Source organism: Oncorhynchus gorbuscha, linkage group LG18 (assembly GCF_021184085.1).
Source record: "Oncorhynchus gorbuscha isolate QuinsamMale2020 ecotype Even-year linkage group LG18, OgorEven_v1.0, whole genome shotgun sequence".
NCBI lineage: Eukaryota > Metazoa > Chordata > Actinopteri > Salmoniformes > Salmonidae > Oncorhynchus > Oncorhynchus gorbuscha.
This window is the reverse complement of record NC_060190.1, coordinates 19,754,860-19,764,845: the sequence shown is the minus strand read 5'-3', so window position 1 is coordinate 19,764,845 and position 9,986 is coordinate 19,754,860.

Sequence of the window (9,986 nt, the reverse complement as noted above, 5' to 3'; positions counted from 1 at the left end):
TGGACCTTGGTTGGTGGGAGTCGGTAAGCACCCGGAGGGTATCTGATATCTGGAAGTGTTGTTCTTGCTGCCGCCCCAGCAGTGCTCCTTGGTGGGTTACAACATTCTTGATCTGGGTGATCTCTGCTGGGTCCATGTTGTAGACTGAAGCTTGCTGTAACATGGTGAGGTTGGGCCCAGGTGCAGAGAATAGACCAGACAAGGAATCAGTGGTTAAGGATAAACATAACACTTTAATGAGAAATAGTAATGGAAGGATCACTGCAACACTGGAAAAACAACAAACACTAAGTCTTGAAAACTCACTCAGGAGACAAACACACACGGCACATAATTCAAACATCAGCGACAAACAGAAAACACACCTCTTTTAACAGGGAAATCATAATGAGCAAATAGGACACACGTGAGTGTCGTTAGGACGGTCTCTGCCGCCCTCTGGTGACAGGTGGAACCATGACAGATCTACCCCTAAAAGAATAAAGAAAAAGGAAGTAATAATCTTATCGGCAATCAACAAATGTACATTGTTTAAAGCACACTTTTACAGGTCTCAGTCACAAATGAGAGCTCCAATAAGCCCCCTTTGGTGAACGACATAGAATCATGATTCTTTTGAGGTTTCAGTTTATTGTTCGCCGGTAAGGGGTCCTGCCTGCCCCCGATCGTAACTAGATGTGAATGAGAGGCTTGTTGAAACATGACTCTTTTCAGTTCATTCTTTGCCGGTAGGGGGTGCTGAGTGCTCTGGGCATTACTGACTCGGGCAGGTTCTGTTCTGACTGTAGATGCGCAAATGTCTGCATAATTGACCTGGGGGAAACTGGTGGAGCGCTTGGGCTCTCATCGAAGAGAGAAGTTTGTCTGGCTCATCTAGCTAATCCTCAACTTACACTAGCATAGCATGCCTCAAACGTAAGTTGTCTGCCACAGTGAAATGGGTTACTTCTATGTAAATTAAGGTGGAATGCACCTAATTTCAAACTGTTGTTTGAAAATAAAACATTTGTTTGAAAATAAAACAGTTGCTTAAAAAAATGATTTGAGTTGAAACATAGCATTTACATAATTAACAGGCAGCATGCTTTGGTTTGAGAGCAGCGCTGTCCTGTTAACCCTAAGAGTGAGCGGTTTGGACATCACGCGCATAATAAAACGTTAAAGATATTTGGAACTTTCACATGAAAAGGTTAATTAATGTCATAAAAAAAACGTATCTTTGCCAGAATCTCACATTTTTCATACCAATTCATTTTTTAAAGCACTGGACTCAACAATCATGCCATATATTTAGAGTTACAAAGCCATCGTATTTGTAAAGCTCATATGCAGAAGTCCAAGGAAAGTTCATTCCTAGGCCTATTCATCTTTGTACATTATTACTGGGCTGCAAACACCATGGAGTTAACCGACTGGCATTTGAGCATCCCTGATGTGTTAGACACTGACACCCCCCTGTGGCTAAATATAGAATTCAGGACCCCAACAAATACCTCTTCTTCCAGCCATGCTTTTCTCCAAAGCAAAGTGCCCAAACAATACTAGAATAAGCCTGTTTATAAGGTACTTGATGCCTCTGTATACACCCTAATACAGTATGCTTTAATCATTATTTTGTTCAATTCCTGTCTGATAAGATGTTTGTTGAATGGAAGAAGAAGGGTCTGGACACAATTGAAGACCTATACATTGACAGGCAATTTTAATCATTTAACCTGTTAAAATGACTCATTTGAACTTCCCCACTATTTACAAGTCAGACACTATATCAAAGGGAAAATTCCAAACTTTGAAACCATCCCTGTGCAACCCCATTGGCCACACAATGGTTGAATCAGCATTGTTTCCACGTCATTTCAAAGAAATAATGTAGAACACCAATGTTGAATAGATGTTGAATTGACGTCTGTTCCCAGTGGGACACTCATTTTATGACCAGTTAAAGTGCCCTCCCAATTCATAACATCTAGTCTCCCAGTTTTGTCTCCTTTTTCTCCAACTATACGAAGGCCTCGACTAGTCATCTCAAGGAGACCTGGGGTGAAGCGTTGAATATTCAGATCTTGGATGAGATCTGGGAAGAAGTCCTGTCTAGAATTCACTCTTGTTCCATCAACGTGTTGGGGTTCGTTTCCTTGTACCTTGTCAATCATTGGTGAAATTAGCATTATGACAATATCTTTAATTAAATCATTCAAAACCTTTATTAATGCAATTGCAGACAGAAGTTGACAATCAGGAACTTAGCACACATGTTTCCGAATAAGTTCTGCATCAAAGAAAAGGTCCATGTTATTTTATTAAACCCGAAGTCCAGCACTAGTGATGTCACTGCCTACGTCATTACCTTTTATTCATGAGACCAAAACCATGCCTACACAGCTATATAAACGAGGCGTTTAGTGTCATCTAAAAGCTTAGCAGTAAATGTCCAAGCATATTTATTTATAGTGGAATGTCTGACGAGTCTCCTATCACAGTCACACATTTCTCAGACAGTTTCTTCATAAGAGGCAGAGAGCCTAGAAAAGTACTGTGGAACATAATGTTATTAATCTGTAGTCTAGAACCCTGTAAATGTAAGGAGGGAGGGGTCTTATAACCCCTCCCCTTCTATTATTACAACATAAACATAATAAATTATTCTAATACATCAAACATTTGGTACAGCCCCAATCATAACCCTTAGGTGAACCTCTAACAAACGCCAGGTATCAATTGATACAATATAAAGTCATGCACAGACTCCACTACTCCAAAACCTAACTACAGTGGTTCTTCCTTTAAAAGTTGCGGCGTACTGCAGCACAGCTTGTGGGGTGCCGCAGAATTCTATGGCATGTTATTTTAGTGTGAGCCATTGTTGCCAGAATGACGCAATTTACCACAATCTGCCACCATCTACCACAAGTGGTCGCGGAATAAGCTCTTTTAAAGGAAGAACCACTGTACATAGAATCTATCCCCAGGGTTCCCCAATTGGGACGGATGTAAAACCTCAGAGTGTTCATTGACCCATCTTTTTTGGCTCTGCCCCCCCTACTAAATTACTTCTGGGTGAAATGTATAAGTATAAATGTATAAATAAGTAATCCTTCTCACCCCCCCCCCCCCTTTAAGATTTAGATGCACTATTGTAAAGTGACTGTTCCACTGGATGCCATAAGGTGAATGCACCAATTTGTAAGTCGCTCTGGATAAGAGCGTCTGCTAAATGACTTAAATGTAATGTAAATGTAAATGTTGTTGAATGGTAATCAAAGGTATATATGAGGGCCATTGAATCTGACCTAAAACTGCTCTTTTTGGTTATTCAGATTCTGCTCTTAAGTCATCTTACGAGAAGAAAAAAGGCCTCTCCCCTTTTCCCTAAGATCCAGAATTACTATACTGACTGATCTTTAGCTAAATGGAGAGTGTTCTCCATAACAGAGCAAAGTCGTCTTTGCCATATAGAGGAAAAACACACCAGTGAGCCAAGGAAACCTGTCCTCCTATAGAAAAGGGAAGCAGAGTGGTTAGGATTGCCCTGCCTTTTCGTACAGAGTAGCAGCGCCCTCTAGCGGGAAAACCGGAGCAGCGCATTTTAGAAAAGGATTGACTGTGATAGCCTCAGGAAGGGTGGGACTCTGGTGGAACAAAATGTGCGTCTTCTCCGTTTTCTCATGTGAGCACAGCCACAAAAGTGAGGTACTGCACAGAGAATAGGGTTTTCTCTTAAGGCAACCTTTCCTTCCCACCGCTGCGAAACTCTGAGAGGCCAAAGAGTAGCAACCATTAAACCTGAAGAGAGAGGGTAGGGCAGAGAGCCATGCACACCGCCCTAGGTTGGCCAACCCATCTTAGGAGGGTTAGAGGGGCAGATCCTTGCTGCGGCTGCAGCGTAAGACTGCTTCCTTACAGGTTTGTCCTGGTTCAGGGGCCTAGACTTAGTTTTTAAAGACTGCTGTGTCGCCAGGGACCTTGGTCCCCCAAGGCCAGCTTGTTGCCCCTTTACTTTAGCTAATATGGTGACAACAATGTAGGCTGTGTGTACGGGTTTGGCTTGGAAAGTTTTTTTTCGCCTGGTCACATACAGCTGATGTGTTGTGCACTGAATTCCACAAGCAAAGGGAAGAGGTGAGAGGAGAACGCATAGATGCGAGGAGGACTACAACATGGCTGCTATGAAAGTGAACTGTGTCTACGCATGAGATGGGGTGTATTCATCCCCCCGATTTTGATGCAAACGCTTCTTAACTTCTTGGATATAGGGGGCGCTCTTTTAATTTATGGATAAAAAAACGTTCCCATTTTAAACAAGATATTTTGTCACGAAAAGATGCTCGACTATGCATATAATTGTCAGCTTTGGAAAGAAAACACTCTGACGTTTCCAAAACTGCAAAGATATTGTCTGTGAGTGCCGCAGAACTAATGCTACAGGCGAAACCAAGATGAAACTTCAAACAGGAAGTGAGACAGATTTTTGAGGCGCTGTGTTCCAATGTCTCCTTATATGGCTGTGAATGCGCCAGGAACGAGCCTACACTTTCTGTCGTTTCCCCAAGGTGTCTGCAGCATTGTGACGTATTTGTAGGAATATCATTGGAAGATTGACCATAAGAGACTACATTTACCAGGTGTACGCCTGGTGTCCTCCGTCGAAATTGGTGCGTAATCTCCAGCTGCATGTATTTTCCCATGTGATTCAGAGGAGAAACAAAACTGCCACGAATGACTTATCATCGAATAGATATGTGAAAAACACCTTGAGGATTGATTCTAAACAACGTTTGCCATGTTTCTGTAAAGTTAGGCGTTTTGATGACTGAATTTTCGGGGGTTTTTCTCAGCCAAACGTGATGAACAAAACGGAACGATTTCTCCTACACAAATAATATTTTTGGAAAAACTGAACATTTGCTATCTAACTGAGAGTCTCCTCATTGAAAACATCTGAAGTTCTTCAAAGGTAAATGATTTTATTTGAATGCTTTTCTTGTTTTTGTGAAAATGTTGCCTGCTGAATGCTAGGCTTAATGCTATGCTAGCTATCAATACTCTTACACAAATGCTTGTTTTGCTATGGTTGAAAAGCATATTTTGAAAATCTGAGATGACAGTGTTGTTAACCTCTTGCTCCTACCTGACATGCAGGCGTCCCATCTAGACATCTGGAAATGCAAATGCGCATGCTAAATGCTAATAGTACTAGTTAAAACTCAAACGTTCATTAAAATACACATGCAGGTATTGAATTAAAGCTACACTCATTGTGAATCCAGGCAACAAGTCAGATTTTTTAAATGCTTTTCGGCGAAAGCATGAGAAGCTATTATCTGATAGCATGTAACACCCCAAAAGACCCGCAGGGGACGTAAACAAAATAATTAGCATAGTCGTCGTTACACAAACCGCACAAATAAAATATAAAACATTCATTACCTTTGACCATCTTCTTTGTTGGCACTCCTAGATGTCCCATAATCACTATTGGGTCTTTTTTATCATTAAATCGGTCCATATAAAGCCTAGATATCGATCTATGAAGACTGTGTGATAAACGGAAAAAAAATAGCATCTTATAACGTAACGTCATTTAAAAAAATAAAAAATGTCGACGATAAACCTTCACAAAACACGCAACTTTAGGTATTAGTAAACGTTAATAAGCGATCAAATTGATCACGAGGCGAAGTATATTCTTTAGCTGTCCGTCTGGAAATAATGTCCGGGTAAATCTCAACCAAAATATCCGGTCGGAGACCGGAAGAAATGCGCTGCCTTGCGTCTGTTTGACCAAGAAACAAAGCCTAGGCAAATGACAAGACTCTATACAACGTGTGCAAGCTGTAGGTATTGCAACCTCAGCCCCATTAAATGTGGTTCACCTTTATCAATGGGTTCAAGTCGCGCATGGATATATTTTTCCATTTTCAGTGATCAGATTTTCCTGCACTTTTCGATGAAACACGCATTCTATTATAGTCACAGCCGTAATTTAACCAGTTTTATAAACGTCTGAGTGTTTTCTATCCACACATACTAATCATATGCATATACTATATTCCTGGCATGAGCAGCAGGGCGCTGAAATGTTGCACGATTTTTAACAGAATGTTCGAAAATGTAGGGGGTAGGAGTAACAGGTTAACAAAAGGCTAAGCTTGAGAGCCAATATATTTATTTCATTTCATTTATGATTTTCATGAATAGTTAACGTTGCGTTATGGTAATGAGCTTGAGGCTATAATTACGATCCCGGATACGGGATTGCTCGTCGCAACAGGTTAAATGGAGGCAAACAGAACAAAATTGGGATAAACATACCTGAATTTGAATTGAAACTCTCGTTTGCAACTGTTGGCCTAATGATTACACCCTATATCAGCTAGATGCAGGCAAGAGTGTGCAAAGCCGTACTGTCTGTCATCTCAAATTTGTCTCTCGACCTGTGTTCATCTACTTTGTAAACTGTCATGCATAGGCTAGGTTGTAGCAACCTCATGATGGGTATAGGGAAAATTTGAGTATCATGTAGTAACCTAAACCCATTGTTGTTACATTGAACTGGGTGAATGGAATATGAATGAGAGTCATCCAATATGCTGTAATAGAAATAAGACCATGAAAAAAAAATGTCCTAATCTTAAGCCGCATTGACCCCCACTGGAGCTACGCTAGCAAAAGCCAGACCGGTTAACTAGCTGGTGTTAGCCATGAGAATGTATGCACACATGACTGTAAGTCGCTTTGGATAAAAGCGTCTGCTAAATGGCATATATTATTATTATATTATGAGGACTAGTAGCAAGGCCTAATCTTAACGCAGACTGGTACTCTGTAAAAAACCTCAAACACTTGCAGAACTTGTTAGAGAGCTGCAATAAGCATGCTAGAATGGCCCCTAGCATGCCATAATAAATCAGGGGAAAGCATTGCTTAAAAGGATTAAGCGTGTGCAGGCTGATACTTGGCCGTGAGGCTTTTGGTGTTAGTAGCTAATGTTCACCCAGCTGGCTAATAGCCTAGCTAGCTAGTAGCACATTGGCCGAAGACAACTATGTGAATAGTATTGTGTCTTCGTTCTTGAGTCTCTTTTGACCATAACACCGTGAGGTGTAGCTGGTCAGTTTAGCCAACAAAAACAAGAGAAGCTGTCTGGTCAGTAGTAGCTGGCTTTTCAGCATGGCTGTGAATTAGCCTCGATAGGCGTGAGCTAGCTCATTAGATGCCTTGCAGCTAATGGCTAACTGAAGTGAGCACTGTGTATGAACGCCATAGCCGTGAAGCTAGCCAGCTAGCTACCACCTCGTGACGCTATGGGTAAGTTATAGCTAGCAAGGTGCTAGCTGAAGGGAACAGCATTGCTGCATTGTTTAACATTTTCCATGATGGTAATGCCGTGAGGCTAAACCGTTCAGTCTAGTCATCACAAATGAATGAAAGTAGGTTTTACTAAATGAGAGAACGAGAGAGCTAGCAATACTACAGTCTGGGCAGGTAGGGAACGCATTCCCGAGTTATCTAGCCATACTAATGCAACCATATGTGCAGGTAGAAATGCAAGTGTGGTTAGCTTGCTTTCCCATGAGCTAGCCACTTTAAGCTAGCTAGTAGAAGCCTTGTGTCTAATGCTAGCTAGACGAGAAGGGAGCTAGCAATATTATTGTATTGCCATTAGTAATGCTAGTTTGGTTAGTCAGGAAGTTAAAGCTTGGTTGCAAATGGGTCTTCCAAATGGACAATAACCCCAAGCATATTTCCAAAGTTGTGGCAAAATGGCTTAAGGACAACAAAGTTAAGCTATTGGAGTGGCCATCGCAAAACCCTGACCTCAATCCTATAGAAAATGTGTGGGCAGAACTGAAAAAGCGTGTGCGAGCAAGGATCCTACAAACCTGACTCAGTTATACCAGCTCTGTCAGGAGGAATGGGCCAAAATTCACCCAACTTATTGTGAGAAGCTTGACCCTGAGTTAATCAATTTAAAGGCAATGCTACCAAATACTAATCGAGTGTATGTAAACTTCTGACACACTGGGAATGTGATGGAAGAAATAAAAGCTGAAATAAATAATTATCTCTACTATTATTCTGACATTTCACATTCTTAAAATAAAGTGGTGATCCTAACTGACCTAAAACAGGGACTATTTACTGGGATTCAATGTCAGGATTTGTGAAAACTGAGTTTAAGTGTATTTGGCTGAGGTGTATGCAAATTTCCGACTTCAACTGTTTATATATATATATATAACTGCATTTTTTTTGATGTTCGGTGGGAGGCAGATACCTGGCCTGGAGTGTTTTCTCTGCCAAGATAAACCAATATTATGAGTTCCCATTAAGTGGACCTTCTAATCCTGAAATGACAGTTACACCTGAACTGGCGCTCCAGGCCAGAACATATCGTTTTTTAAATGTTGTTTTGCAATCTATCTGGATCATAACAGTCTTGAGTGAAAGCCCTTACAGTGTTGTGGTCTTTGTGATTACAGAGGTTGTGGTTAGACGGTTGTGGACTTCAAAGGCCCATTGGGAACATGGTCAAATTAAAACAGTGGTGAAGTTAATTCACTTATATATTTACCACTTTCTTTATCTTTTGGTTTACTGGGAAGTAATGAATGATATTGGCTTACTTTGTCAGAGAACTCACTGCAGGCCTAACATTAGTTACACCAGGTTGTCCGGGCCAGAACACGCTCTAGGCCAGGTATTGCATTTGCATCATACTTCAGATCTCCCTTCCTCCGGGTATTGGCTAATTAAATATAATTATTTTCTAAGAAAATTCCAAGGACTATTTACTCAGTGGCATCCTTCTGAATTACAAGATGAATGACTCTATACACACTAAGGATTAATACCAGAAACTGTGATCCTGAGATTTCCTGACCAACCTCCCTCCCATTTCTTGTGAAAAATAATTACTGCAAAATGGCTAATTGAGGAAATAGATTTTCACGAAAAGCAAGATCAAGGGCTTACCATTTTTATAAGTGGTCTCTAAGTCAAGTGAAAGGTGCAATGTGTAACATTTAAGTAATTTCCCCTCAACGTTTTAATCTGATGTACAGTATTAATGCCTTTCTGAGTTTAGTAGGGGTGACCAGGGCGAATTGTAACACTGAATTTCTCCAAACAGAAGCTTCAAAAGTGATACATCTCACTCAGTACATGGCTAATTAGGTTCTCTCCCTGCTTGAAAGGTTTAAAAAAGTTTTCAAATATCTCACTATTTGCTTGTTTAATGGACAAATGTTTTTTATTAAGGGTGAAAGGAGTTTTTCCACCAGTTGTATATGTATTACACTGTCCTCAGCATTAACGTCCAAGAGTTCAAACTAGCATAATTTTTATCACTATATTTTGGCTAAACATTGGCATGATTGACATATCACGATTATTGTCTCTCGCTAGGCACATGAGGTTTTGTCATGGCTGCTAGGGTTTGGGGAAATTGTAACGCAGTTTTAAAATGACCCTGAGCCAAGCAGCCAAATTATGAAAACGTGATTTTTACTTTAAGATGGTATGAATTATACAAAAACTAACTTTACATTTTTTTGTACTTAACCCTTTTTTATCCCCAATTTCATGATATCCAATTGGTCTTGTCTCCCGCAATCGGGAGAGGCAAAGGTCAAGAGCTGAGCGCCTCCGAAACACGACCCTGCCAAGACACACTGCTCGCTTAACCAGCTGTACCAATGTGTTGGAGAAAACACTGTACAGTTGTTGAGCAAATTCAGCGTGCATGTGCCTGGCCCGCCACAAGGAATTGCTAGAGCGCAACGGCACAATGACATCCCATACAGCCAAACCCTCCCGTAACCAGGACGACATTGGGTCAATTGTTGCGCCGCCTCAAGTGTCTCCCGGTCATGACACAGCCTGGGATCAAACCTGTGTCTGTAGTGATGCCTCTAATGGCATGGTTTAAACCATTGGTTTAAAATGGCTAGCCGCTAGCTTTTCTCATAAGCCAACCTGGCCAA